At 37.4% G+C, this 5,000-nt stretch overlaps 2 non-coding genes and 20 pseudogenes across 2 annotated transcripts; all 22 read left to right on the plus strand.

Moving 5' to 3' along the window:
• Nucleotides 1–22: 22 nt before the first annotated feature.
• Nucleotides 23–141, plus strand: LOC148491916 (5S ribosomal RNA; annotated as a pseudogene).
• Nucleotides 142–256: 115 nt separating this feature from the next.
• On the plus strand, nucleotides 257–375 carry LOC148491917 (5S ribosomal RNA). Its single transcript, XR_015870956.1, has one exon. It is a non-coding gene; the product is annotated as a 5S ribosomal RNA (ribosomal RNA).
• A 116-nt stretch (nucleotides 376–491) lies between these two features.
• Nucleotides 492–610, plus strand: LOC148491918 (5S ribosomal RNA; annotated as a pseudogene).
• A 116-nt stretch (nucleotides 611–726) lies between these two features.
• LOC148491919 (5S ribosomal RNA) lies at nucleotides 727–845 on the plus strand (annotated as a pseudogene).
• A 116-nt stretch (nucleotides 846–961) lies between these two features.
• On the plus strand, nucleotides 962–1,080 carry LOC148491920 (5S ribosomal RNA; annotated as a pseudogene).
• A 115-nt stretch (nucleotides 1,081–1,195) lies between these two features.
• LOC148491921 (5S ribosomal RNA) lies at nucleotides 1,196–1,314 on the plus strand (annotated as a pseudogene).
• A 116-nt stretch (nucleotides 1,315–1,430) lies between these two features.
• LOC148491922 (5S ribosomal RNA) lies at nucleotides 1,431–1,549 on the plus strand (annotated as a pseudogene).
• A 116-nt stretch (nucleotides 1,550–1,665) lies between these two features.
• On the plus strand, nucleotides 1,666–1,784 carry LOC148491923 (5S ribosomal RNA; annotated as a pseudogene).
• Nucleotides 1,785–1,900: 116 nt separating this feature from the next.
• On the plus strand, nucleotides 1,901–2,019 carry LOC148491924 (5S ribosomal RNA; annotated as a pseudogene).
• A 115-nt stretch (nucleotides 2,020–2,134) lies between these two features.
• Nucleotides 2,135–2,253, plus strand: LOC148491925 (5S ribosomal RNA). The gene has a single exon (XR_015870625.1). It is a non-coding gene; the product is annotated as a 5S ribosomal RNA (ribosomal RNA).
• Nucleotides 2,254–2,369: 116 nt separating this feature from the next.
• On the plus strand, nucleotides 2,370–2,488 carry LOC148491926 (5S ribosomal RNA; annotated as a pseudogene).
• Nucleotides 2,489–2,603: 115 nt separating this feature from the next.
• Nucleotides 2,604–2,722, plus strand: LOC148491927 (5S ribosomal RNA; annotated as a pseudogene).
• A 116-nt stretch (nucleotides 2,723–2,838) lies between these two features.
• Nucleotides 2,839–2,957, plus strand: LOC148491928 (5S ribosomal RNA; annotated as a pseudogene).
• A 116-nt stretch (nucleotides 2,958–3,073) lies between these two features.
• LOC148491929 (5S ribosomal RNA) lies at nucleotides 3,074–3,192 on the plus strand (annotated as a pseudogene).
• A 116-nt stretch (nucleotides 3,193–3,308) lies between these two features.
• Nucleotides 3,309–3,427, plus strand: LOC148491930 (5S ribosomal RNA; annotated as a pseudogene).
• Nucleotides 3,428–3,542: 115 nt separating this feature from the next.
• LOC148491931 (5S ribosomal RNA) lies at nucleotides 3,543–3,661 on the plus strand (annotated as a pseudogene).
• A 116-nt stretch (nucleotides 3,662–3,777) lies between these two features.
• LOC148491932 (5S ribosomal RNA) lies at nucleotides 3,778–3,896 on the plus strand (annotated as a pseudogene).
• A 116-nt stretch (nucleotides 3,897–4,012) lies between these two features.
• LOC148491933 (5S ribosomal RNA) lies at nucleotides 4,013–4,131 on the plus strand (annotated as a pseudogene).
• Nucleotides 4,132–4,247: 116 nt separating this feature from the next.
• Nucleotides 4,248–4,366, plus strand: LOC148491934 (5S ribosomal RNA; annotated as a pseudogene).
• A 115-nt stretch (nucleotides 4,367–4,481) lies between these two features.
• Nucleotides 4,482–4,600, plus strand: LOC148491935 (5S ribosomal RNA; annotated as a pseudogene).
• Nucleotides 4,601–4,716: 116 nt separating this feature from the next.
• LOC148491936 (5S ribosomal RNA) lies at nucleotides 4,717–4,835 on the plus strand (annotated as a pseudogene).
• Nucleotides 4,836–4,950: 115 nt separating this feature from the next.
• LOC148491937 (5S ribosomal RNA) overlaps nucleotides 4,951–5,000 on the plus strand; it is a 119-nt pseudogene continuing 69 nt past the window's right edge.

The raw sequence follows: 5,000 nt of genomic DNA on the forward strand, positions 1-5,000 counted from the left end.
TCTAAAGTTAAAGGTTTTGGGCACCTACAGCCAAAGCACACTGGACATGCCCAATATCATCTGATCTTGGAAGCTATGCAGTGTTGGGCCTGGTTAGTACTTGGATGGGAGACCACCTGGGAATGCCAGGTGCTGTAGGTAATTTTATACTGCCATAACATTCTTTTCTATTACATTTTACATTTCATTTTTCAACTAATCATTGAATTTACTTGAGTTAAGAAGTAAAAGAGGTCTAAAGTTAATGTTTTTGAGCACCTACAGCCAATCCACACTGGACATGCCCAATCTCGTCTGAACTTGGAAACTATGCAGTGTTGGGCCTGGTTAGTACTTGGATGGGAGACCACCTGGGAATACCAGGTGCTGTAGGTAATTTTATACTGCCATAACATTCTTTTCTATTACATTTTACATTTAATTTTTTCAACTTATCAATGAATTTACTTGAGTTAAGAAGTAATAGAGGTGTAAAATTAATGGTTTTGGGCACCTACAGCCAAAGCACACTGGACATGCCCAATATCATCTGATCTTGGAAGCTATGCAGTGTTGGGCCTGGTTAGTATTTGGATGGGAGACCACCTTGGAATCCCAGGTGCTGTAGGTAATTTTATACTGCCATAACATTCTTTTCTATTACATTTTACATTTAATTTTTTAAACTTATCAATGAATTTACTTGAGTTAAGAAGTAATAGAGGTCTAAAGTGAATGCATTTGAGCACCTACAGCCAAACCACACTGGACATGCCCAATCTCGTTTGATCTTGGAAGCTATGCAGTGTTGGGCCTGGATAGTACTTGGACGGGAGACCACCTGGGAATACCAGGTGCTGTAGGTAATTTTATATAGTCATAACATTCTTTTCTATTACATTTTACATTACATTTTTTCAACTTATCAATGAATTAACTTGAGTTAAGAAGTAAAAGAGGTCTAAAGTTAATGTTTTTGAGCACCTACAGTCAAACCACACTGGACATGCCCAATCTTGTCTGATCTTGAAAGCTATGCTGTGTTGGGCCTGGTTAGTACTTGGATGGGAGACCACCTGGGAATGCCAGGTGCTGTAGGTAATTTTATACTGCCATAACATTCTTTTCTATTACGTTTTACATTTCATTTTTCAACTAATCATTGAATTTACTTGAGTTAAGAAGTAAAAGAGGTCTAAAGTTAATGTTTTTGAGCACCTACAGCCAAACCACACTGGACATGCCCAATCTCGACTGAACTTGGAAGCTATGCAGTGTTGGGCCTGGTTAGTACTTGGATGGGAGACCACCAAGGAATACCAGCTGCTGTAGTTCATTTTATCATACTATAAAATTCTTTTCTATTACATTTTACATTTAATTTTTTCAACTTATCAATGAACTTACTTGAGTTAAAAAGTAATAGAGGTCTAAAGTTAATGTTTTTGTGCACCTACAGCCAATCCTCACTGGACATGACCAATCTCGTCTGATCTTGGAAGCTATACAGTGTTGGGCCTGGTAAGTACTTGGATGGGATACCACCTGGGAATACCAGTTGCAGTAGGTAATTTTATACTGCCATAACATTCTTTTCTATTACATTTTACATTTAATTTTTTCAACTTATCAATGAATTTACTTGAGTTAAGAAGTAATAGAGGTCTAAAGTTAATATTTTTGCAAACTTACAGCCAAACCACACTGGACATGCCCAATCTCGTCTGATCTTGGAAGCTATGCAGTGTTGGGCCTGGTTAGTACTTGGATGGGAGACCACCTAGGAATCCCAGGTGCTGTAGGTAATTTTATACTGCCATATCAGTCTATTCTATTACATTTTACATTTAATTTTTTCAACTTATCAATGAATTTACTTGAGTTAAGAAGTAATAGAGGTCAAAAGTTAATGCTTTTGAGCACCTACAGCCAAACCATACTGGACATGCCCAATATCATCTGATCTTGGAAGCTATGCAGTGTTGGGCCTGGTTAGTACTTGGATGGGAGACCACCTTGGAATCCCAGGTGCTGTAGGTAATTTTATACTACCATAACAGTCTTTTCTATTACATTTTACATTTAATTTTTTAAACTTATCAATGAATTTACTTGAGTTAAGAAGTAATAGAGGTCAAAATGAATGCATTTGAGCACCTACAGCCAAACCACACTGGACATGCCCAATCTCGTTTGATCTTGGAAGCTATGCAGTGTTGGGCCTGGTTAGTACTTGGATGGGAGACCACCTGGGAATACCAGGTGCTGTAGGTAATTTTATACTGCCATAACATTCTTTTCTATTACATTTTACATTTAATTTTTTCAACTTATCAATGAATTTACTTGAGTTAAGAAGTAATTGAGGTCTAAAGTTAAAGGTTTTGGGCACCTACAGCCAAACCACACTGGACATGCCCAATATCATCTGATCTTGGAAGCTATGCAGTGTTGGGCCTGGTTAGTACTTGGATGGGAGACCACCTGGGAATGCCAGGTGCTGTAGGTAATTTAATACTGCCATAACATTCTTTTCTATTACATTTTACATTTCATTTTTCAACTAATCATTGAATTTACTTGAGTTAAGAAGTAAAAGAGGTCTAAAGTTAATGTTTTTGAGCACATACAGCCAAACCACACTGGATATGCCCAATCTCGTCTGAACTTGGAAGCTATGCAGTGTTGGGCCTGGTTAGTACTTGGATGGGAGACCACCTGGGAAAACCAGGTGCTGTAGGTAATTTTATACTGCCATAACATTCTTTTCTATTACATTTTACATTTAATTTTTTCAACTTATCAATGAATTTACTTGAGTTAAGAAGTAATAGAGGTCTAAAATTAATAGTTTTGGGCACCTACAGCCAAAGCACACTGGACATGCCCAATATCATCTGATCTTGGAAGCTATGCAGTGTTGGGCCTGGTTAGTACTTGGATGGGAGACCACCTAGGAATCCCAGGTGCTGTAGGTAATTTTATACTACCATAACAGTCTTTTCTATTACATTTTACATTTAATTTTTTAAACTTATCAATGAATTTACTTGAGTTAAGAAGTAATAGAGGTCTAAAGTGAATGCATTTGAGCACCTACAGCCAAACCACAGTGGACATGCCCAATCTCGTTTGATCTTGGAAGCTATACAGTTTTGGTCCTGGTTAGTACTTGGACGGGAGACCACCTGGGAATACCAGGTGCTGTAGGTAATTTTATATAGTCATAACATTCTTTTCTATTACATTTTACATTACATTTTTTCAACTTATCAATGAATTAACTTGAGTTAAGAAGTAAAAGAGGTCTAAAGTTAATGTTTTTGAGCACCTACAGTCAAACCACACTGGACATGCCCAATCTCGTCTGATCTTGAAAGCTATGCTGTGTTGGGCCTGGTTAGTACTTGGATGGGAGACCACCTGGGAATGCCAGGTGCTGTAGGTAATTTTATACTGCCATAACATTCTTTTCTATTACGTTTTACATTTCATTTTTCAACTAATCATTGAATTTACTTGAGTTAAGAAGTAAAAGAGGTCTAAAGTTAATGTTTTTGAGAACCTACAGCCAAACCACACTGGACATGCCCAATCTCGACTGAACTTGGAAGCTATGCAGTGTTGGGCCTGGTTAGTACTTGGATGGGAGACCACCTGGGAATACCAGGTGCTGTAGGTAATTTTATCATACTATAAAATTCTTTTCTATTACATTTTACATTTAATTTTTTCAACTTATCAATGAACTTACTTGAGTTAAAAAGTAATAGAGGTCTAAAGTTAATGTTTTTGTGCACCTACAGCCAATCCTCACTGGACATGACCAATCTCGTCTGATCTTGGAAGCTATACAGTGTTGGGCCTGGTAAGTACTTGGATGGGATACCACCTGGGAATACCAGTTGCAGTAGGTAATTTTATACTGCCATAACATTCTTTTCTATTACATTTTACATTTAATTTTTTCAACTTATCAATGAATTTACTTGAGTTAAGAAGTAATAGAGGTCTAAAGTTAATATTTTTGCAAACTTACAGCCAAACCACACTGGACATGCCCAATCTCGTCTGATCTTGGAAGCTATGCAGTGTTGGGCCTGGTTAGTACTTGGATGGGAGACCACCTAGGAATCCCAGGTGCTGTAGGTAATTTTATACTGCCATATCAGTCTATTCTATTACATTTTACATTTAATTTTTTCAACTTATCAATGAATTTACTTGAGTTAAGAAGTAATAGAGGTCAAAAGTTAATGCTTTTGAGCACCTACAGCCAAACCATACTGGACATGCCCAATATCATCTGATCTTGGAAGCTATGCAGTGTTGGGCTTGGTTAGTACTTGGATGGGAGACCACCTTGGAATCCCAGGTGCTGTAGGTAATTTTATACTACCATAACAGTCTTTTCTATTACATTTTACATTTAATTTTTTAAACTTATCAATGAATTTACTTGAGTTAAGAAGTAATAGAGGTCTAAATGAATGCATTTGAGCACCTACAGCCAAACCACACTGGACATGCCCAATCTCGTTGGATCTTGGAAGCTATGCCGTGTTGGGCCTGGTTAGTACTTGGATGGGAGACCACCTGGGAATACCAGGTGCTGTAGGTAATTTTATACTGCCATAACATTCTTTTCTATTACATTTTACATTTAATTTTTTCAACTTATCAATGAATTTACTTGAGTTAAGAAGTAATTGAGGTCTAAAGTTAAAGGTTTTGGGCACCTACAGCCAAACCACACTGGACATGCCCAATATCATCTGATCTTGGAAGCTATGCAGTGTTGGGCCTGGTTAGTACTTGGATGGGAGACCACCTGGGAATGCCAGGTGCTGTAGGTAATTTTATACTGCCATAACATTCTTTTCTATTACATTTTACATTTCATTTTTCAACTAATCATTGAATTTACTTGAGTTAAGAAGTAAAAGAGGTCTAAAGTTAATGTTTTTGAGCACATACAGCCAAACCACACTGGATATGCCCAATCTCGTCTGAACTTGGAA

Source organism: Taudactylus pleione, unplaced genomic scaffold (assembly GCF_031769625.1).
Source record: "Taudactylus pleione unplaced genomic scaffold, aTauple2 ptg000550l, whole genome shotgun sequence".
In the NCBI taxonomy this organism is placed as follows: domain Eukaryota; kingdom Metazoa; phylum Chordata; class Amphibia; order Anura; family Myobatrachidae; genus Taudactylus; species Taudactylus pleione.